This window comes from Tursiops truncatus, chromosome 14 (genome assembly GCF_011762595.2).
Source record: "Tursiops truncatus isolate mTurTru1 chromosome 14, mTurTru1.mat.Y, whole genome shotgun sequence".
Classification (NCBI taxonomy): Eukaryota; Metazoa; Chordata; class Mammalia; order Artiodactyla; family Delphinidae; genus Tursiops; species Tursiops truncatus.
Window position 1 is genome coordinate 31,293,159 of NC_047047.1, and position 24,454 is coordinate 31,317,612.

Below are 24,454 nucleotides of genomic sequence, written 5' to 3' on the forward strand. Positions count from 1 at the left end.
GACAGCACACAAGCATTTGAAAATGACATGAATCTGCCACCAGGACACAGATGCAGAATTTGAATCCAGACCCCCCCAACCCACTGCATCCTGTAGTTTGCTTTTGTTTTCACATAAGAGCTCTGCCTCTCATCAGATTAGATCCAGGTGTCTGCAGCTCGTCTCCATGGTAACTCCCACCCAGGATAACTCTCTCCTTTCCTCCTCTCCACAGCGATCCATCAGCCGGCCTGTGGTCCCCTGGGAGTCAACATGTCCTTCCTCTGATTCTCCCCTTCCTTCTTTCGCAGCTGGTTCCACAGTTCCCTTAAAACCGCATTGGAGCTCCGTGTCTCCTCGACCTTATGCGGTGTGCTCCACACTTGCCAGTCCCCAGTGTTTGCATTCTCCTCCTTGCAAGGAAGTCTCCGTCTTATAACCAGCTTTTGTCAGTCCCCAGAGCATTCACGAAGAAGCTGAACTAAGCCAGCTCCACTCTCATCCAATCTCATCTCACCTGGTAAAGACCAGTTTTTCCTTTCTTTGCTTTTTGACCCTGGGTACATTATGCAACTTCTCTGAGCCTCAGTTTCCTTGCTTGTGAAATTAGGATCATCATAGCCCCTATTCTATGGAACTGTTGGGGAGATTAAACAGGTTAATATATATAAACCACTTTGCACAGTCCCTGGTCCAAGGTGAGCAAATGTCACTCATTATTTTTATCAACAGATGACTTTACTTCCTACTGCGAAGATGGAGATCATCTTCGAGAACCTCCTAAACTTCCCTCTTCGTTTCAAAATATTGCTGCATTGTCAAACTTTCCCTCTTCCTCTATTCCCATTTTCAATGAATTGAATCAACAGCTTCTCTCATCGCTTTTGATTCCTTTCTTTCTATCTCCCTCTAGGCCTATAGTTTTTGTCTTTTATTTACATTCATGACTTGCTTTCAAATACCAGAATTTTATACAGCATTACAGAGTCTTTCTTCCACTGAGTCTAACTGGATCCAGAATTATCACCCTATTTACATAGCTCATCCTGGATTGCTGTCTGAAGCGGACTCTGCCCTAACTGGGCTCCCTCAACCCCACAAGTGGTCTGCGCTCCTGTCACATACCCTCATTCCCAAGATGCCAACTTGCAGTCACCCCTCGCCTCCCACCGGGGACTGGAGAGATCATACTATGCTGTACACCAGGGCACAAGACACACCTGATTCAACCTCCTATTAGACAGATATCATAAGAGTGCAGATACTCCCATACCCTGTTGCAGTAAAAAGTAACTTGACATTTTTATGAAAATTTAGCAGTGTGTTAGCAAAGGGTTTGCTTTATATCCATGTGTCCCGGCACGCCAGTTAAGAATTTTATCTTTGATCTTAATCTTCAGTTCACTGCAGTCTTCAAGGTCTTCCACCTGTAACTCAAAGAACAGCCACTCTGGGGCTGATCACTTGCTCTAAGGCTGTTTAAATGATCTGAAGGAAACAGAGGAGGGTTTGGGCAGGAATACAGTGGGGAGGAGGGAGCTGGAAGAACTGTGCCCAGCTCTGTGTCTCTCTAGGTCTGAAACTGTAACATGGAAAGACTCATATTCGTGCTAGAAACAGGGCAGAGATGGAAAGAATGGTTGGCACGCAGAATTTCTGAAGAGTGAGGGATTCTGGCAGACGCACGGGGACTTTCCCTCCCCTCGGTAGCCTCTGCCCAGCCCAGAGTGACTTCTGTGCTTATCCAGCTGAAGCAGTATCAGACTTGGGAGGGAGGGCTTCTAGGCTTCTAGGGCGATACCACCAAAGGCAGCCAGCGCAGGAGAGGAGGAAAGCAGGTGGGTGCCACATGGTGGCTGTGAAGACTCAGGTCCCCGCAGACTCAGGCTACCCCCAGAGACCCACAGGAACTGTTCGGACTGCTCTAGAAAATGGGAGAAACTGAAGAACTCCAACAAGAATTGGAGAAGTAGGAGTAGGATAGGGGGAGCAGGGGCCAAAAAGACACCATAGACTGAAGAGAATGAACCCAGCACAGAATAATTCAGCTGCTGGGATAGCTCTGGGAAACTTTTTTATGCTCTGTAGTGGCCAAAACAATAATAGCAAAAACAAATATGCAACACTCAAAACCTCCCCCTAGAAGCATCTGTGCATTGCAGAATGGCCTGGCGAAGGAAGAGTAGATATGAGAATGTTATGTTCTCATACTTGGCCAAGAGGGGTCTTGATGTCCTGATGACAAGTAGGTGGACACTTTGTCCGTATGCATGGGATCAAGGTCTTGGCTAACCATCTGTTATATTTCAGAAATGATCCCATTCACCCATACATCCACCATACGTGATATGACTGTGGGCACTGGGCCATGAGTACAGATGACTCAGAGCAAACTGTCACTGCTCGAATGAGGCCTGAACACTGGGGAGATGACAGCAGGGGTTCTGATGAGACAGTAACGAAGCAGGGGCTCCTTCCGTCCCATATCAGAGCCATCTGCCACCTCGGCCCTCAGTATGGCTCGTCGGCCAGCCCTATCATGGGGTGATTCAAATAGCAGAGAAGAAAGCCTGGTGGGCCCTGAGTTGGACTTGTTTTTGATGACTTTCCTCGTTCGTTCCTTTGAACAGTCTCTCTTGTCTGTGGGTGTGACATGTTCCCGGATAAAGTAAACAAAGAGATCTGTTACTATTTCTAGAGCTGTTTCTCATAATGAAAATAATAACCATGATAAGCTTTGCTTGTGAGCCAGTCATCACATACAGAGCGCACAATCCCAGCCCTTCGGGAAGGACGTCTGAGCCAGGCTGTGGGCTGGACCGGGGGCCGAGGGAAGACCAGCAAAAGGCAGGTAGTTGGAAGGCAGTTGCTAAGAGTTTGCAGAACACTCTAGGGAGGTGGGAAACCCACCCGTACTCTAGTAGATAAAGAAAGAACAAGCCCCCAGCACTGCACTGTCCAGTACTGTAGCCACTTGCCGTGACTGGATACGGATATTGAAATGAATTAAAATAAATTAACTTCAGTGCCTCGGTCACACCAGCCGCATTTCAAGTGCTCAGTAGTAGCCCATGTGGCTCATGGCTATAGTAATGGACAACACAGGAAGAGAATATTTCCATCATCACAGAAAGGTCTATTGGTTGGCTCTTCCGGGAATCTGAATAGTATCATTACCAAGCATGAGACAAACTGGGCCATAAAGGTATGGGTAGCATTTCATCAAAGTGAGAAATCAAACTGGAAGGTCCCGAAAAGTAGCTTCTTTTCAGAGTGAGAAGTTCAACCTTGATCTGAGAGCTAACAGGGACCAATCTCACGTACCTCAGCAAGGGAGGTTCATGATAAAATAGAGACAAGTTAAGTCATTGAACCGCATAGGCTGCATTTTGGTCTGCAGGTGAGGGAGGGCAAGAAGAGACATAGAAAGAAGACACGTGAAAGAAGTTCCACAGTCTCAGGGGTGCTGTTTCTGCAGTAGAAGGTAGCTGCTTTTTGCCCCAAGTTAGAGCGAGAAAAAGTTAAAGGAGGAAGTATAAACAGGGAAGTCAGCTGGGGAGGTGTTATCACTTCCTCTCTTTATCTTCTCATCCTCTGACTCCACCCTCCCCCCACAGAAAGTCAATCACACAATCTTCTAGGGTCTACTTCTGAGATATTTCTTCCATCTTCTCTCAACTCTGCATGAGTTTAGATTCTGTTTTAGAGGCTCCGAACATGTGAGATGGGAATAGTTCAATCAAAGCTGGAAAACCACTGAAGGTATTTTCTCAATATGTTGATCTGAGCAGTGCATTAGTCTGGGAACCTTGTTTAAATAAAGTTGAAAAGGGAGTAGAATATACATAACTTACCCCCAGACACCCTCTCCTGAGCTGTAGACTCATCTACCCGACCACCCGCAGGTACCTCCGTAAGGATCTCCAGGTCACGTGATGCTAGTTGAACTTACCGTCTTTGTCCCCCTACCTCCTACCGTTCCCCGGGCTTATGTGACAAACACACCCAAGCTTGCTTTTCTATGGTTTGCTGTGACTGACTTCTCCCCGGTCAACCAGCCAAACCAGAAGGCTGACCCATTCCTACAGTCCTCACAATCAATAGCTCTTTTTCTCTCTGATCCCTTCTCTCTACCCCTACCTGGTTTTCTTGGCCCATTTATCCTCTCCCGGGATTGCCGCAATAGTTCCCTGTCCTGTCTCCCTCCTACCAATCTCATCTCTAATCCACTGATGACATTGTTTGTGACATGGTCCTTCTGAAACACAAATCTGATCACGTTACTCTTTGACCTAGAAGCCTTCAGTGACCCTCCAACATCTTCATCCTAAAAGATGAAGACTAAGCTCCCTACCATGGGGTTCAGAGTCCTTTGTGATTCTCCTGTTGCATGTCCTGCTCTCTTCCTGCATACCCATTCTGCACTCCATCCATGATGGTATTCCATTCCCTCTGCTGGACTCTTCTCCCCACCCATTCTCACCCACCCCCAGTTCTTGAAATGTTCTTGTTCGCCCTTCAAGACTTACTTCCGGCCACACCTCCCATGAGAAGCCTTCTCAGCCCAGGCAGACTGAGTCACACCCTGGGCTCTCTTCCCTCTTAACTGGGGACACATGTCCTTCAAATCACTTATCGTCCCTCCTGGGGGACTCTGTCTTCTCTCTCAACTTGAACTCTAAGAGGACAGGGGCTCTGCTTTCATGCTTAGCCTTGTTCGCCCTGTATCCCCCACATCTAACACAGTGCTGACAAAGAGAGGGCAGGGTGAGGTAGCAGAGAGCACAGGCTTCTGCATATGCAGCCTTGGGTGGATCATGTTCTGTCTCTGAGAGCCAGTTACTTTCTCTGTGAAACTGTGATAACATACAGCTAATTTCATAGCTCGTGGAGTGGCCAGTCTATAAGGATTAACAAAGATAAGTGGACGGGCCCCAGCCAATGTCTGCCTCTTAAAACATGGGCATTAAATGGAAGCTATTATTGTTAGCAGTATTATCGTAGAATGGACTGGATATTATGTTATATGAGAGAAAAGGAAGAAGAGATGAAAGGGAAGAGAGGAAAGGAGGGAGAGAGAATGAGGAAAGCAAAATTCCAGGTGTGAATCCAGAGGCCTGAATTAGGATGGCGGCCAGGGAGATGGAAAGCGTAGGAGAGGCAATGATGAGGCAGACCACCAGAGCTCCAGAGCTGGCTGAACAGGAGGTGGGTGGGAGTTTGGGGTTTGGGTGGCTCAGGTGAGGGGCCTTCTCCTTCCATTCATCCAATGCACATTGGCTGAGTCCTTGGCACGTGCCGGGAGCAGTGACTGGGTCTGGGATCTAAGATCCATCAGACACAACCCTGCCCCACAAACATTCAGAGACCTGAGAGACTCGTTCGTCGAAGCTGGGAAGGAAGCAGAGAACGTGGTGGGTTGGAATAGGCAGGAAAGTCCTGTTCTGGGTGTGATGCTATATGAGGGTGGGCTGAGAGATTTCGACTTCCCCAGAATTCTAGTTTTGACAGGTGAGGCCTGTGCGCTCAGAAAGAGCTTATTGGGGAAAAAGAGGTACAAGTGAAAGCCAGGATGTGAGAATCTCTGATCCGGAAAGTAACATAATAGATGTTCAGAAATCAAAGAAAAGGCTGATCCCAGAGGAGACTAGCATTAACTCAAAGCACTGGAGATCAACTTAGATACAAGACAGAGAAGGTTACTGTTTTCCTTGGGACTTTACAGAGCTTGCATTAGGTAACAGTGTGGGAGAAAAGAAGCGCAGCAAGAAAATCCACTATCCCCAAGAGCTTCGCAGTGGAGCAGGGGTTGCTTCCTGGAAGGGGAGTGAAGGGAGAGAGGCTGCCCTCTTATGCCGAGCAAAGATCCAGGGCCAGTTTTGGTCCATCTCACACCCCTGGGCCAGGAGCTGTCCTGGGGGAGAAGATGGTGCCCCTGGATGGATGGATGCAGCCACTCTCCAGGGTAACAGCTTGATGATAGGAGCACCAACTGGGTTTCAGCCCTGCTCACCGTTTCTGCCAAGACTCTTGACCATGCACCTGTACAGACATCCACGTTCTGCAAGAGGACCCTTAAGGACATAAAGCACCATTCAGAAGCAAGAGGTACTTTACAAAGAAGTGGGGGGTTTTGGGGTTTTTTTTTTTGGTACGTGGGCCTCTCACTGTTGTGGCCTCTCCCGTTGTGGAGCACAGGCTCCGGATGCGCAGGCTCAGCGGCCATGGCTCACGGGCCCAGCCGCTCCGCGACATGTGAGATCTTCCCGGACCGGGGCACGAACCCGTGTCCCCTGCATCGGCAGGCGGACTCTCAACCACTGCGCCACCAGGGAAGCCCACAAAGAAGTGTTTGAGTTTCTGATCTCAGTGTTCTCTCTCAGAAAATGATATTTGGCTGTGTAGGTGAGCAGAAGGCCCCATGGCTCAGGAATAAATATCTTTTTTTCTTAATTTATTTTTTTATTGACGTATAGTTGAATTACAATGTTGTGCTAATTACTGCTGTACAGCAAGTGACTCAGTTACACATATATACATTCTTTTTCAATTCTTTTCCATTATGGTTTACCACAAGATATTGAATATAGTTCCCTGTGCTATACAGTAGGACCTCGTTGTATATCCATTCTAAATGTAATAATTTGCAGCTATTGTACTAACCCCAAACTCCCAGTCTATCCCTCTCCCCCCCACCTCGCGCATGGCAACCACAAGTGTGTTCTCTATGTCTGTGAGACTGTTTCTGTTTTGCAAATATGTTCATTTGTGCCTTATTTTAGATTCCACATGTAAGTGATATCATATGGTATTTGTCTTTCTCTTTTTCACTTACTTCACTTAGTATGATAATCTATAGTTTGTATCCGTGTCGCTGCAAATGGCATTATTGCATTTTTTTTATGGCTGAGTAGTGAGGAATAAATATCTTTGTGCTTTTATGGCATGTCTGCAGGTTACAAGGTGCTAGAGCTATGGAGAGGTTCTTGAGGGCAAAGACCACGTCTTATTCATTTTAGTATCCTGAGGACCATCACTGTGTCTGGCTTAGAAAAGTTAATTGGAAGGAACAAAGAGAGGAAGGAAGTGTACGTGTGTGTGTGTGTGTGTGTGTGTGTGTGTGTTAATGTTGACTAAAGTTCAAATAGAAAATTCATAGGATGGATTCTCTTTAACAAAGAAATTCATATCCTTTAAATTAACCAATCAGAAAAATTTCTTGGGCATGTCTTATGTGCAGGGAGTGGAGCTAGGTAATGTGCAGAGTTTAAAAAATAGAGGAAGCTCTCTAAATTAGTGAACTCTAGATTGTGAGGCTTCAAATATTTGCTGTGCACCCTGGCACACAAAAATGCATCCTACCGCACCCTGCTGCCGATAGCTGCCTCCATCCCAGCCCTAGTTCTTTTTTTTTTTTTGCGGTATGTGGGCCTCTCCCTGTTGTGGCCTCTCCCGTTGCACAGCACAGGCTCCGGACGTCCAGGCTCAGCGGCCATGGCTCACGGGCCCAGCCGCTCCACGGCATGTGGGATCTTCCCGGACCAGGGCACGAACCCGTGTCCTCTGCATCGGCAGGCGGACTCTCAACCACTGCGCCACCAGGGGAGCCCCCAGCCCTAGTTCTTGACGGGCCAGAGCTCTGTCATGTTCTCCTTGTATAAAGAAGGAGATTCATAATCAATCACAAACCATGAAATGGGAAAAGACGGAGGCTCAGGTATCAGAAAATAGGTTCCCAGGGGCAGGGATTTTTATAAATTATTTTCACCAATCAAACCACACCTTCTAGAAGAGCATTTGGCCAATTGAAGGTTCTCAATAAATATTTCTTGAGTGAATAAAAGAAACATTTTAGAGAGAAATGTGAGTCACCTTGAGGCATTTTCCATTTGCAACAAACGTTGACTGATCTACCCATTTGTGGGACGTCTAGATGTGCTCACTTGAGCCCATGCAAGCAGAGCAGCCGGGGAAGATAGAATCCCTGATGTAATAATGAGCCCCACCAACAGTGACGTATTCAATGAGGTCTTACCTGCGCCAGACACCGTGCAAGCACACTTATCTATCAAGGCATCCTGGCTGAAGGCTCACCCTACCTCTTCATGGTAAGCTCTATCTTACAGACCAGGAACCGGAGCTCACAGAACTGAAGTGACTTGCCCAGGTACACGGCTAGAAATCTAATTTCAAAGCCCAATATCCGTACCTAGGCCACACAGCCCACAGAGAGGCACATGCTCTAGTGGTAAAGAGAGGTGCCTAGACTGAGAATCGTGTGTAATAATTCACAGGGTTAGACAGTAGGGGTGAGATGAAAAGGGGACGGGCCACTATTCCCATCGCGGAGACACCAGCCTCGGCCTCCACCCATTCTGCCGCAATGTTATGCATAAATCACTTTGTGCTACCTTTTCCTTCCATCCTAACCTCTGCAAGGCTCGGCAGGCCTTGATGAAAGAGTGATGGGGAAGTAACACTGAAGCCTCCAGCCCAGCCCTGAGGCTGTCCTAACACCCCGTCAGGAAAATGGACATATTACTGGTCCTGCCACGACTTACTGGCTCTCTGCACAAGCTCCTTTGAAGAGACCTAAGGAACCTGACCAAAGCCCAGTGGGGCTGAGGCGTGGGAGAGAGGAGCACGGAACCAACCCGAGGGGGGCCCCCGCACTCGGCCCACGGGGCAGCTCACAGAGGGCCCCCCACCCTTGCTGAAGAGGCAGCCCTGGAAGCCGTGGGAAACAGCAGGCCCCCGCATGGCTGCCTCCCTGGAGATGGTCAGTAGGGGTCCAGACACCATTGTGTACACCTGACACACACTCACACCCACACCCACACACTCACCCACACCCACACCCACACACATTCATACACACACTAACCCCCACACACTCACACCCACACACCCCCACACACTAACCCCCACTAACCCCCACACACACTCACTCATTCACACACACGCACACACTCTCACACACACTCACACATGCACTAACCCACCCACTCACCCACATTCACACCCATACTCACACACCCACACACACTCACACCCACATCCACACACTCGCACACCACACTCACCCACACGCACCCACACGCACACTCTCACACACACACACACACACATGCACACACTCACACCCACATCCACACACACCCCCAACACACTTGCAGACCCTCAGCCTGTCTAGTTATCAGACTGTGGGAAGACAGCCCTCCTAGAAGGAAATTAAGTCTTTTAACTTCAGAACCTCCAGGCCCACTTTCTTTACCTCTTTTCTCTTTTCCTTGTCAAAGGCAAACTGACCTCTTCTTTGAAACACCCACCATTCAGGGGGGTGGGGAAATTTAAAAATCTTTCCACTCTCAAAACCTGGCATTTAGACTTCAGGATAAATTTATCCTGTGATTACTCTCCTGGATTTTTTTTTTTTAATTCTCAGTTTCTTTTTTAACTTGGGCTTAAAAAACTTTGCTCCACCCCCAACCCCCCAAAAGGTAATGAGATGTGAGACTAAGGACAGCCAAGGGGCTTTCTCTGGGCACCCAGAATTCAGTCACACGGGCCTTCCCAGGCCGCTTGCCCTGAGACACATTTACACAACCTAATTCAAAGAAATACCTAAGGTTGTTCCCTGAATACCTGTCTCCAGACCCAGGAACTGAGCAGGTTTAATTGCCCCATGTTCTATAGCTCATAGAAATGTATTGTTTGACAAGTAAGCCTTTCAATGTAAAAAAGCAAACGCTGCTTCACAAAGAGATTTAGCACACGCAGCTACGTCTTTTGCAGGAAGAAGCAAAAATGCGGTCTCTGTAGCATATGAATAAGAGAGAGAGAGCTGGCTTTCGGTTTCTTCTTCAGGCTTGCAAGTGCTACACTGTGAATCCGCCTGACTAGGCTACCTTTCCAGGGCCACCCTTCTGGTGTTCATTCTGCAGCTCGCCTGTCTTGGGAATGTGGAGAGCAGTTGTCTCTCGTGGGCCTGTGTCTCCATCCATTGCAACACTTCACCAGCCCCCTCGGCCTATCTTTGCATAACAGGAAGCCAAGCATAAAAACAAGAAGCATGCAGAATTGTGAGTGCTTCCGACTAAACACTGCTCGGAACTGCCTCTTCCTCAGCACACGGTGTAGTGGAGATTTGGCAATCGGGAGGCACACACACCCCGAGGTCCACACTGTGGCCCCTTAACTGTATCCAAGCTAACTGGCTTCCCAGATATGGATGGAAGGAAGGACTTTGCATCATTGACACAGTAAGCTCCAGAACTATTGACCCTTCCACGGTCAAAGCCAGTCATTTGCTCCAGGTAAGGGGTTCTGCTTAGTCACTAGCATTCATAAATAGGTAGTGCATTAGAATGCTTGAAGTATTTATATTTTATAAGCCCAGCTAAATTCTGTGGCTCCAGTAACTCACAGCAGTGACCCAACCAGGCCATTGCCTAAGGGCTGGCTGGCCTCAATAATCAAGCACTGGGCCTTGATGAAGCTACAAGCTATCAACCAGCCTACAGATGTCACTCCAGTCTGTTCCTGAGGCCCTCTCTGGTCCTCGGGAATAGTGATTTTTAACCATACGGTTCTAATAAGAGTGTGAACAACGAACAGTTGTTGCAGTGGAATGGGCCTGGCATACGAGTCATAATAGGTCTCTCTTACTCTACAATCTGATTAAAAGATTCATTTTTTATTAATTTTTATTGGAGTATAGTTGCTTTACAATGTTGCATTACTTTCTGCTGTACAGTAAAGTGAATCAGCTATATATATATATATATCTCCACTCATTTTTGGATTTCCTTCCCCTTTAGGTCACCACAGAACACCAAGTAGAGTCCCCTGTGCTATACGGCAGGTTCTCATTAGTTACATATTTTATACATAATAGTGTGTATATGTCAATCCCAACCTCCCAATTCATCCCGCCCCCCTCCCCGCCTTGTTATCCATATGTTTGATCGCTGCATCTATGTCTCTATTTCCGCTTTGCAAAGAAGTTCATCTGTATCATTTTTCTACAATCTGATAAAAGATTCTATTAAAAATGGAGGCCATTAGATTATGGATGGAGGACAGAGGACACCCATAAATTATGAATTAGTTTCGTAGGTGTGATTAGGCATGTGATTAGGAAATAAAATGTCCGTATTTTCAAAGATGCATACTTAAGCATGGGGAATAAAATGACACAGTGTCTGGGATTGGCTTTAAAATATCTCAGCAAAGAAAAGAGAAACAAAGGAATAAAGCAGATGTAAAAAATTCTTCATAATTTTGAATTTCAGTAATGGATCTACATGGCATTTCATTATATTTATTCTCTATGTTGGTGTTTGAAATGTATGTATAATAAAAAAATCTTTTTCAAGATTCTACTAGGCCTTAAAAAATAAATTCTTTTAGGCTTAAGATTTTTTCACACATCAGCTCTTGCCCTGAACTTCAACTTGCTGGTTTTCCCAGGCCTGCATTTCCAGACCTGTTAGTTATTCCTCTGAGCACAGCGAAGTGATGTTACACAGATGTTCTACCACACACGTACACATTCCCCCGCCCCGGACAGATCCAGCCCCTCCGTTGCCCCCGCGCTGTCACTTTATCAGTTAATGAAGGGGAAGAACCGAGGGACTCCTGATGCTTCCAGTTACGGATAATATTTCCTGTAAAGTCAGCTTGTACTCAAACTGTTCATGGTGGTGATGGTCTGTCTGTGTACATGTACACACACACACACACACACACACACACACACGCACATATATAATTCCCCAGGGTCACAGAAGGAGCTTAAAAAAACAGCTGTTGCAAGGAAGGCAAAGAGACTTGCTAGACAATTCCTTCTGACCGGAAGTAACGTCTGGGACATCGGAGGCCTAGTTCCAGATCAATGGAAAGAATAGAGTGACTGATTATCAGAGTTTACAATGACAACATGGGCGGAAGTGCTAGTTCATAGGCTATTGGGGCCTGGTAGATGGCCAACACTGGATGATAGTCTCCCTTCCAGCCCTGTAGCAAGCAGGCAGGCAGGCAGCCTAGAGCAGTGGAAGGCGTATCTGACTGGCCATCAAGAGACCCAGATTCAAGTTCCAGCTCAGACACAAACCAGCTGTGTAACTCTCAGGGCCTTTCTGAGTCTTCATTTCTTCATTTGTAAAATAAAAGGATGGAAATAAACCATCTTGAATGCTTTTCCAACTCTAAATTAAAAAAAAATTTTTTCAACTCTAAATTTTTTTGATTGACCTATCAAACATCTTTCAGCCGATACTTCATGCTGTAATCCTGTTTTTAATGTGCAACATGACTAACTTAATTTGCCAACTCAGGCAAGAATCCAGTTCCATATCAAGGTCACAGGTCTGTAGTGATACGTTTATGTAATTGATTAAGAAAAATGAATTTGGCAAAAGACATAATCTTGGTGATTTTAATCAAACACAGATGGTTTGACACGTCCTGGTTAGAGTGTGAATTTCGATATTAGGCTAAAGAAGATCCCCTGAGAAGTCCCAGTAATAATACAGGGTAGGAGGTACAAAGACAAAAGCCACTGTAACTATTACTCAAGGGCTGACAATTAAACAGGCTGCGTGATCGATTTATTCTGGGGTGATACCTTAGCCCCCAAATATTACGGACCCCATCATCTTTCTGGATGCATCTCTCCAACTTTTTGTTTGTTTGTTTGTTTTGTTTTGTTTTTGCAGTACGCAGGCCTCTCACTGTTGTGGCCTCTCCCGTTGTGGAGCACAGGCTCCGGACGCGCAGGCTCAGTGGCCATGGCTCACGGCATGTGGGATCTTCCCGGACCGGGGCGTGAACCGTGTCCCCTGCATCAGCAGGCGGACTCTCAACCACTGCGCCACCAGGGAAGCCCCATCTCTCCAACTTTAAACCAGACTTTACATACAAACATCTGCAAATACATCCATGCCTTTTTGACCAAGAAGCCTTCTACTAATTTAGTTGAGATAATAATGAATGTATCTTAAATTTATTTACAAAGATATTCACTGCAGCATTGTTGCTTGAAAAATGTAAACAAGTAAATGTCCAACAACACGGAATCAGTTGAACGAAGTATGGTATACTCATAAAGTAAAATACTATATACCATTAAAGTTGATGCTTTCCTGAGTTATAAAGACATGGAAAAAAAATAATAATGACATGGAAAACATTGAATTTATGTAGTTTGGTTAAAAACTGCTTACTCCAATATACACAGGATGACTCCATTTTGTTAAAAATACACACACACACACACACACACACACACGCACACACAACATACTATAGTGTAAGAAAGTCATAAATACATGTGTGGTGTAGCACAGAAAAACACAATGCAAGATTCACACCAGACTGGTGTAGGGTTATAGGTTATTTTCCTGATAGGTGGGATTATGGGTAATTTTTATGTCTTCTCATGCTGTCATTTTTTCAAACAAAATGGAACAAAAGTTATTTGTAAAATCTGAACGTCAGCTTTTTCTTCAATGATCTGCAGGCTGTTTCCCCAATTAAAAAATTTAAAACTTAACATGAGTCAAGAAAGAACTGACTGAGAGGAATCAGTCCCAATGTTAGGAAGAATTTTCATAATCTAAACCAAAGTGAATTCCAAAAGTTTTCAAATAGAGCATTTCAGAAGCTAGCTATGCTTTCTTGGGCAAATCACCCTTCCCTGCCTGATGGGATTACTTACCAGCAGGATACAATATATAAATGTCCTTTATGAAATATACAGTAGGTATAGGTTTGCTTATTATTGTTGTCATTTACAAGAATAAGTTTTGCAGATCTTAGTTTCTGCATGTGTAAAATGAGGCTGTTGAACAGGAGGTTTGCTAAGGTCCTTCTAGACCCCAAATTCTTCTACTCTTTGTATATGAGCAGTTTCTACTAATACCCTAATGTGCTCAGAGTGTCGAATTAGAGAAAAGGCGAGCAGAGCAGACTCATTATTTAGGAAAGAAAATAAGAGAGAATGTGCTCAGCGAGGGAGGGAGATCAGTATAGTTTGGAGGAGATCACAGAAACCATAGAACCAGAACAAGTTCTTTGGGGCTGAGAAAGGGCAGGGCTTGGGGAAAGAGAAGAGTCAGCAGAAAGGCTTGAGGGAGCACAAGGGGGTGCTCTGGGGGACCCCAGGAAGGAAGGAGCCCCTGAAATTCTGGAGGGTTTGACCCCATGGTGTAACAGCCCCATTTCCAAATTTCCATCAAAATGACCAGAGAATGACTTCAGTGATAACAATGGGAAATGGGAAATGAAAGTAAAAGTAAGGAAGCATGCTGTCTGTGAGCTATTTGTGGAGAGGAGGATTTCTGTGAGCTGGAGGCTAGGCAGGACCAAACTGAAAGAGCCGACCAACCCACAGTTCGGTGTCTGTGGAGGACAAATTGTCCACGAGAGTGGGATGGTCCCCCAAAGAATCTGCACCACCTCCTAGAGGGGGCCAGCAGCACTCATTGGGGGGAACGGAGGGAGGCCCCCAGAGCACAAAGACCTGGCTGGGCATGCTGTGCTATCTGCTTACCCCAGGGGCTGAAAGTCCCGCCAGGGTGGGAGGGCCTGTCTTGCTGGCTCCTAACCTGGGCCATTGAACCAGTGAGAGCAGGGAAGACTTTTCCAACTAACCTGGGGCTTCGCCAAGGAGAAAAAAAAAGAAATTCTCCATGAACAGAGCCTCACTCCGTAAACTGAATGCTTCTTAAAAAGTTACAGGTACGCTTACCATGCCGCCCAGCAATTCCACTTCTAGGAATCTCCTCACGAGGAGTGAAAGCACATGTCCACAGATTTCTTGTATGCAGGTGTTTCCAGCAGCGTTATTCATAATGGTCAAACTGGAAACGATCTAGAGTCCATCAGCTGCTGGATGCATGAACACAAAGTGCATAGCTGTGCAATGCAACACTGCCCCCAAATAAAAAGGAATGAAGTACTGATACAAGTTACAAGACGGTAACCCTCAAGAACCTTATGCAAGTGAAAGGCACTGAATGCAAAAGACAGCATATTGCAAATCCATGGAAGAAAAGTACCCAGAAAAGTCAACATTCTAGAGACAGAAAGCAGATGGGAGGTTGCCTGGAGCTGAGGGTAAAAGTAGAGATTGGCCGCAAATGGGCAGGAGGGAACTTTCTGGAAAGATGAAAGTCTTCTAAAACTGAATTGTGGTCATTGCTGTACAAGGGCCAATTCCTCACTCATTTTATAAAGACCATTTAAAATAGACCATAAACTTCACAAAGTGAGAGATTTGCCTGTTTTGCCACTCAGGTAGCCCAAGTGTCTAGAATACTCCAAGAATGCGGTTATTTCAATGTTAGGAAAACTATTCAATGGTTTATTACAGCAATAGGTAAAAGAATTGAAAAGCCATATGTTTTCAAAACATTGTGAATTTACATTTGATAAATTTCAATATCGATTGATATTGCAAAATTAATTATCAAGAATAGAATACTTTCTTAGGTGGTAAGGAGTGTCTATCTCAAACCAATGAGAGGTAGCTGAAAGACTGCTCTATGTTGCTGAAAATTCAACTACTGAAAATTGAAAAACTCTTCAAGAAAACGTCAAGAAAAAGTTCTTAGGAGCAAGGCCAAGTGTTTGGTGTTTAGCTGTGTAAGGAAAAGTGATGAAGGTGAGAGTTTCAAAGAAACACAAAATGACACAACAGAAAATTTCTGACACTTCTACTGTGGCATATACTCGAGAGCTGTGGAATGTGTGAACATTTCCATTGCTGTGACATTTTACAATTCCTTTAAAAATTTTTTGAGGATTCACAGAAGAAATCATTCTAAAATCCATGAAACTTAACCCAATAGAAAAAAAAAATCAATGTCAAGGTCTTGCTTAGAGCTACTGATGTGGGAAATCACTGAGATTTTACTCCTTCATAAAATATTATTATTTACCAGCATTTCTATCCATTTCAGGCTATGCTTCACGGTACTTGAGAGAGGCTTCGCAGGAGGCAGAGTTTCCCCTGTGACTCTGCCGCTGACATCCTGCAGTTCTGTTTCCTCTTCAAAGCTGTCAAACTTTATCAGCTGTCTGAAAAAAATGCTCTAGGGGTTTCCCCTATTATCGGCCAAGGTCCTCAGAAAAATGTTAGGATTTCTTCTGAAAGCATCTGTCTGAAGTGTGGGCTTCTTCGACAGGCAGACACAGACCTTCGCCCTGATCCTTCTCTCTGTGGCTGGCCACCCCTTGACAGTCCTCCCAGCCTCTGCACCACATCACCTGAAGATCTAGAAGAACATCGTTCTTCTTTCTTTTTCCTTTATCCATTTGTTTGCTTTTAGCCGATGGCCACTGAAAGACAAACTAAGCCTTGAAGTGGTAGGTGCAGAACCTGAAGAAGCAGGAAGCCCAGATGGACAAACAGGAAGCAGAAGATGGGGAACCACGCATGGGTGACTCGGTGATTGATACCGTGACAGGCAGGATTTGCCCCCACTTCCAAGTCCCACTGGTCTGGCGCATCTTATAGCATAAAAGACCTTTTCAAGGTGAAAAATCACTTATGTTTTCATGAGGTTTTGTTGAAAGGGAATCATTTCACTCAACTCAGTGTATGCACTAAATGGAGATACAATAACTGACATGTTTTATAATGAACTTGCATGGGGTACAATCAGGAAAGAAGTAGTAAACCTCTTAATGTGGAATTTAAAACATGGAAGAAAGGTTTATTCGTGTGCTCAATAATGGATCATACATTTTTCTCCTTCAGCTCCTTATCTCCGCCCTTCCCCTCTCTCCTTCACTTTTCTGGCATTTCCTTAATTGTATCAACTGTGAAATGTGAGGGCTTCAAATCCAACCTAAGAGAAGTGGAAGGAAGCTGTACTCAGACTTAAAAATAGCCCCAGAAAACATCTGTTCCTTTGAATATATTGAAAGCTCTTTCAAAATACAAATAGACAAACATAGCTAATTAATTCACTTGAACGTTAAATCCCATTGATATACAGTGTGAGTTTTGTTATACGAGGGATGGATGTATATTGGGGGATGAATTTCCATAATGCCACTTCTACTTGCATAATTTTGAGAAAGAGGCTTCACAATGACCTTCTGGAGTGTTTGGCCATAAAAATAGCACTGACCATTCCAATCTCCAGCACTTTCCCCTGCATGATAAAAAATACTTTGGAAAATGTGACTTCTGTGATCTTTGGGAGGAGGGCTGGAAAGGGAGGGCCGAGGGTTCAGAGTGGCACAGGAAATCTGTGTTTGTAACGCTTAAGTGTGTGGGTGTGTTCACGTGGGCAGGGCTGGAGAGGAAATATGAAAGCAAATGTTTGCAAACCATTGCAGGCAGGAGCTGAATGAGAGACTCAGAGCGTCTATAAAATTTACAAAACGTATTTGATATCCATGGAGTGTCCTGGGTTGGGATTATTACAAACTACTCTTGACACCGAAAGCACTATCTATAAGAGAAAAAATTGATATTGGTTTTTGTCAAAATTAAAACCTTTGCTCGTTGAAAGGCACTGAGAGAATGAAAAGCAAGCCACAGATTGGGAAAAAATATTTGCAAACCACATTTCTGACAAAGGAATTGTACCCAGAATATATAAAGAATTCTTAAAACTCAACTATAAGTAAACAAACAAACCGATTTTTTAAACGGGCAAACTATTGAACAGAGACTTCACTAAATGAAAAGATGCCAAACATCAGGAAACCATATCAGGAAACCATAAAGTAACACCACAATGAGGTACCTTCACAATCATATTAGAGTGACTGAAATAAAATTTAAAGACAAACTAACAGTACTAAGGACGGCTAAGGATGAGAAGCAACCGGAACTTTCAAACACGGCTGGTGGGAATACAAAATGGTACAGCTACTTTGGGAAATAATGTGACAGTTTCTTACAAAGTTAAGCATTCACTTACAATATGACCCAGCAGTCTCACTACTCAAAATTTACCAAAGAGAAATGAGACATTATATTCACACCAAAACCTGTAAGCACCTATTTATAGTAGGCGATTCTAACTCCTAAAAATCAGAAGCAAACCCAGTGTCTTTCAACTGATGAATGGCCACATCCACACAATACAATAATACTCAGCAATAAAAAGGATGAAACTATTGATACAAGCAGGAACATGGATGAATCTCAAATGCATTCTGCTGTCTAAAAGAAATCAGACTGCAGACAGGCTACGTCCTATACAATTCCATTTATACGATATTTAGGACAAAGTAAAACTATAGGGATGGAGAACAGATGAGGGTTTGCCCAGGGTTGGCCAAGAGGGGTTGGCTAAAAAGAGACGGCGCTGGACCTGTCTATCTCGATTATGTTGGTTATCACATGACTCTAGGCATTTGCCGAAACTCATACAACTGCAGACCAAAGTAAATATGTTTTACTAGATGTCAATTTCAAAACAAGTTTTTCATCTGCTCTCATTTGTTGCATGTTTGTTACACAGAACCACCTGACATTCTCACTTCCTCCTGACCTTCAAAAGTTTCCGTAGCTAAGTTCTTTTTTTTTTTTGAATATCAAATGCTGACTTTCTTTCTTTTTTTTTTAACATCTTTATTGGAGTATAATTGCTTTACAATGGTGTGCTAGCCTCTGCCCTACAACAAAGTGAATCAGCTATACATATACATACATCCCCATATCTCCTCCCTCTTGCATCTCCCTCCCACCCTCCCTATTCCACCCCTCTAGGTGGTCACAAAGCACCGAGCTCATCTCCCTGTGCTATGCAGCTGCTTCCCACTGGCTATCTATTTTATATTTGGTAGTGTATATAAGTCCATGCCACTCTCTCACTTCGTCCCAGCATACCCTTCCCCCTCCCCGTGTCCTCAAGTCCATTCTCTACAACTGCGTCTTTATTCCTGTCCTTCCCCTAGATTCTTCAGAACCTTTTTTTTTTTTCTTTTAGAGTCCATATATATGTGTTAGCATACGGTATTTGTTTTTCTCTTTCTGACTTACTTCACTCTGTATGACAGACTCTAGGTCCATCCACCTCACTACAAATAAGTCAATTTCGTTTCCTTTTATGGCTAATATTCCATTGTATATATGTGCCACATCCTCTTTATCCATTCATCTGTCGATGGACACTTAGGTTGCTTCCATGTCCTGGCTATTGGAAATAGAGCTGCAATGAACGTTGTGGTACATGACTTTTTTTTTTACAATTTTTTAAACATCTTTATTGGAGTATAATTGCTTTACAATGGTGTGTTAGTTTCTGCTTTATAACAAAGTGAATCAGCTATACATATACATATGTCCCCATATCTCTTCACTCTTGCATCTCCCTCCCTCCCACCCTCCCTATCCCACCCCTCTAGGTGGTCACAAAGCACCGAGCTGATCTCCCAGTGCTATGCGGCTGCTTCCCACTAGCTATCTATTTTACGTTTGGTAGTGTATATATGTCCATGCCACTCTCTCACTTTGTCCCAGCTTAACCTTCCCCCACCCCATATCCTCAAGTCCATTCTCTAGTAGGTCTGTATCTTTATTCCCGTCTTACCCCTAGGTTCTTCAAGACCTTTTTTTTTTTTCTTACATTCCATATATATGTGTTAACATACAGTATTTGTTTTTCTCTTTCTGACTTACTTCACTCTGTATGACAGTCTCTAGGTCCATCCACCTCACTACAAATAACTCAGTTTCATTCCTTTTCATGGCTGAGTAATATTCCATTGTATATATGTGTCACATCTTCTTTATCCATTCATCTGTTGATGGACACTTAGGTTGCTTCCATGTCCTGGCTATTGTACATAGTGCTGCAATGAACATTGTGGTACATGACTCTTTTTGAATTATGGTTTTCTCAGGGTATATGCCTAGTAGTGGGATTGCTGGGTCATATGGTAACTCTATTTTTAGTTTTTGGAGGAACCTCCATACTGTTCTCCATAGTGGCTGTATCAATTTACATTCCCACCAACAGTGCAGGAGGGTTCCCTTTTCTCCACACCCTCTCCAGCATTTATTGTTTGCAGACTTTTTGATGATGGCCATTCTGACTGGTGTGAGGTGATACCTCCTTGTAGTTTTGATTTACATTTCTCTAATCAGTGATGTTGAGCATTCTTTCATGTGCTTGTTGGCAATCTGTATATCTTCCTTGGAGAAATGTCTATTTAGGTCTTCTGCCCATTTTTGGATTGGGTTGTTTGTTATAAGTTCTGAATAGAAAAAAAGAAAGTGACTTCTACCATCCCACAGTGACTTGGATTAGGTGAGTGGCCTCAGAAAAACATGGGAATGTAGGGAAGACCAAAATATTAAGCTAAATCTCCCCAGATGGTAAGAGAGCAGGGAGGGCGGATGGTACCCCTTCAAAGGCTGGTCTACCTCATGGCATGCCGTCCCCAGCAATGAGCCCACACTCCTGCGAAGAAAGTCTGACCATGATCCTCACCCGGATGACTAATTTAGGTGTCTCAGACTAATAAGGGAACCTGGCCAGGGGTGTTTCCTCCCATCAACACGGTCTCTGAATTCCAGTGCTTCCAGGTTTTAGTACAAGGGAAAGCACAATGATAGGTAAGCTGGTGGCGTTAAATACTCTGAAAAGGAGTTCTTTCGTGGAAAGTAGTAGAAAGCCCACTGGGTAGTGTTCAGGAGACTTAATTAGCCAGGCCTGGTTCTGCTGCTAACTTGCTGTGTTCATATTTGAGCAGTCTACATAGTGCATGTTTTATCATTGTCTTACCAGACTTGGTTTTTTTTTTTTGGCTGAAAAAAACAGACTCTGAATCAAGCTGGTTTAATACAGATAGATAATAGATCCTTAGAACGATAGATCGACACATACATACATGGACCAATAATTAGATCAACCAATTGTTCTTAACTGGGGACATTTTGACCCCCAAGGGATATTTGGCAATGTCTAGGGATATTTTGGTTGTCACAACTAGGAGGGTTGCTACTGCCATGAGGTGGAGAAGTCCAAGGTTGCTGCTAAATACGCTACCGTGCACAGGGCAGCTGCCACAGCAAACTGTTGTCTGGCCCAAAATGGCCACAGTGTTGAGGCTGAGAAACCCTGCTATAAGTATGGACACACACATACATGTATAAACATAATGATGTATGTGCATGTGTGTATAATTTTTTAAAAAGAAAATATTCTTTCAAAACACTAAGGTAACTTTGGGGAAAAGATCATGGCTCAGGATGATTAGAAATCAAGGTAGATTTTGCAAGTTTTGAGCTCTTAGAGTTCAAGGCCCTTCCTCTTAGTGTCCTACGTTTTGCAAGGCTCGGTTCTAAATGCCCGTTCTCTGTGAACCTCCGGCTGTGAGAAAACAAGCTAGTTGCCGCTGAGTCAGCTCTGTCCAAGGACAGGCTTGCAAAGGCCAAGTCTGTGGCCACCCATGGAGACGGGTTGGAAGCCAAGAGGGGGAGCTGGAAAAACAGCCCCAAAGAGGCTATTAAATGTATCTGTAAAGGGATGATAAGGCCATCTACCCTCTAGAAGCCTACCATTAAATAAATGACCGTGGGCCGCAGGTCTCTTGGAAGCAGAAATGGCAGGTCTCTCCTTGAAATGGAATTCATAATCTCCCTTTTTTTCCCTTTTTATCTTGAAGAACAGTTTGCGGTTGTTATGCTACTACAGAACAAATAGAACCGTAACTTATGTTCCCCAGTTTGCACAGCTGATTCCATGAACTTTAATAAGTTTTGCTTCCTTATGTCAGTCCCAAGTTTTACCCGCTTAGAGCTGTCAGGATATGAAGGGTAATTTTGCCACCTGAAGTTTATATGGACCGAATGAGATAACGGAAAGTACAGTAAATCCCTGTCCCGACACAGTCAGTGGGGGCCAAAATCAGTCATCTACAGCATAAGGTCACGTTATTTTGAAGCTAATGAAATGGCAGGGCGACCTTGAACCTGCTCAGTTGCCCAAGGCAGCTCCAAAGGTCCAGGTGGACCAACAGGCCTGACCCAGCCGCGGCTGAGTGTGCTGCCCTCTGGTGGCCATAGTCAGCTTTAGCTTACACATCAAGGACCAGCATGCGGTCCAGAATGCCGGGACCAGCAGGTCAGAAACAAGAAGCAATTCTAAGAATTTCCCAGTTAGTTGTCACCCTTGTATTGTCCCAGGCCAGGAACAGTGGGCCAGGAAAGGCTGTAGACTAGAGAACCATGTGGCATTTTCCCTCTACTCAGCTTTCTCTCCCTCCACTCTCTTACACACGACACCCAGAAAATACCCTTGGACAGGACAGAGGATGGACCCATGTGCGCACCACATTGTGTCTAATTATCACGGGGTTCCTTACTGGGGGCGGGGTGCTGGGAGCGGTTTGTTGCTTGGAAACGTAAAACAGTGGTTTTAGCCTTTGTATAGACCCTTTTGAGAGTCTGCACGTACACATATAATTCTTCATACAATTTTGGGAGGGTCGTGCGTTTACTGAAGCCAGTCCAGGACACAGAGGGAAGAACACTGGATACAGGCCTGACAAACATGTTTGTTGGGTAATACATGTATGTCACAAGCCACTCTGAAGCCATTTGAAACAGAAAGGGAAAAGCTCAGGGGTAGGCAAGAGAGAAGGAAGAGAAAATCTATGCCAATTGGAGGATACTAAGCCCTTTACTGTCCTCTAGAACGTGCCAAATGTCTGTATGGCCCCTTAGACATATTTATCTACGCTGTGTATCCCCACCTTCTCTTTTCACCCTTAATACTGGGTTCCTGTTTTACACACCTGTGTTTTTTCTCATCCCCCTGTGCTCTCTGGCCAGAGTCGCTGGCAGGCTGGCAGTGAGGCTTGAGTTGGGAGTGAGGAGACCGGTTGGGATTAGGCTGACATCCCCACCTCACCGAGTGAGTATTACAAGCACTACCCTGTCTCTGGGCTCTGAATGGGGATGAACATCTCTCAATCCCTTTGGGGCTGGAATGAGACACTGTGAAGAGATGAAAAACATGGAAAGAGAATTTGTCTTTAAATTTTGGAGTCTACAGTGTTATTCCCAAAATAAGTCCTTCTAGGCTACCCCACAAGCAATTCATGCTTAGAGCTGGTGAAATAGTGTCAGCTGGCCCTGTATGTTGGCCACGCCCACAGCAGCAGAACCCAAACTTCGCCAGATACCAAGGTGGCACCCTTGTCACTTACATCAGTGTCTCTGCTAGTTGGAATTTAGCAGCCAAGTTTGAGAACCAATGATTTAGAGGAGGGGTAGGGAAGGTTCAGCTCAAGAACCTGATGCCATCTTCATGTGATTCTCTTGAGCCCTGGAATGATGGCTCTGATAGATGAAACTATCAACACATGCAGGCACTGGGGAGCTCGTGGAGAATAAGTTAAGGACCGTGAAAACTGGAGGCTGGATAATGGTTAGGAAGCTCGCAGTAATCTGGAGATAAGACAAGAGGGTGGATCTGAGATACAGGTAAGAGAATTAGTAGGACTGATGTGCTCTATTTGGGGAAGGAAGGGGTCCTGGTCAAGAGGTCAAGGTCCGGCTCAACAATCAGCCCATTCTTGGGACACAAGGTAGAAAAACATCAAGGTTGACTCTATAATTTGTGGCCCCCAGTACAAAGTAAAAATGTGGGGCTCCTTGTTCAAAAATAATTAAGAATTTCAAGAGCCTCTAACCAAGCGCGGGGACCCTGCGCGGTTGCCCAGGTCGCACACCCAAGCACCAGCACTGAGAGGATCTTGGCCACTTTAGGAGTGGACGATACAGGGGGTGTGTGGAGAGAGACACCTAGAAATGAAAGGCCACTGGGTGATGACTCTGTCTCTTTGAAGGACTCACAGAAGTGCTAGCTGGGGTTATTGTAGGAGGTAGATTTTCTGTTTGTTATTGTAGATTTTCCTGTTTGTCGGTGAATTTCTTGTGAATATTTGAACGGCAGGATTACCCTGAGGGCTCTGGTTCGCTATTGGCTGCTGGGGAGTCAATGGCACCGGGGACTGTGGAGATGCATTTGGTGGAGGAGTCTGTGGAATGTGCCATTCTGGGAGTAGAAGATGATAAGGGTTGTGTGCAAACTGCAATGGTGACATTTGAAAACTTATCCATCCAAGTTCAGTTTGGGAAGTAGGAATTGCCTATTACGGATTTAAGCGTTTATCGAATATTTGGAGGAGCTCAAAGAGCAGACTTCAGGCACCAGGGCAAAACAAACCTGATTCCCTCAGAGACAGATCACCTCTGGGGAAATTCCACAAGTAAGGTCCCTCCGCAGAGACTGCCGCCACTGCCCCCCATGCCCGAGACCCCACAGAGCGGGCGCTGGAGCTGCGATGTCCAGGAGCCTCACGGGTTCCCATCTTGTTTGCCAGCAATAACCAAGGAGACACAGGGAGATGCCTGCCCTTCACTTCTACGGTCCGGATCGCATACCAGTGAATTGACCCAGCAGAACGTCATCTATTTCTAGAATCCTGGCTACGA

At 44.9% G+C, this 24,454-nt stretch overlaps 1 protein-coding gene across 3 annotated transcripts in view; it reads right to left on the reverse strand.

The window, feature by feature from the left end:
* ARHGAP25 (Rho GTPase activating protein 25) overlaps positions 1 to 24,454 on the reverse strand; it is an 87,602-nt gene that overhangs the window by 47,194 nt on the left and 15,954 nt on the right. The gene's annotated exons all lie outside the window — the stretch shown is intronic.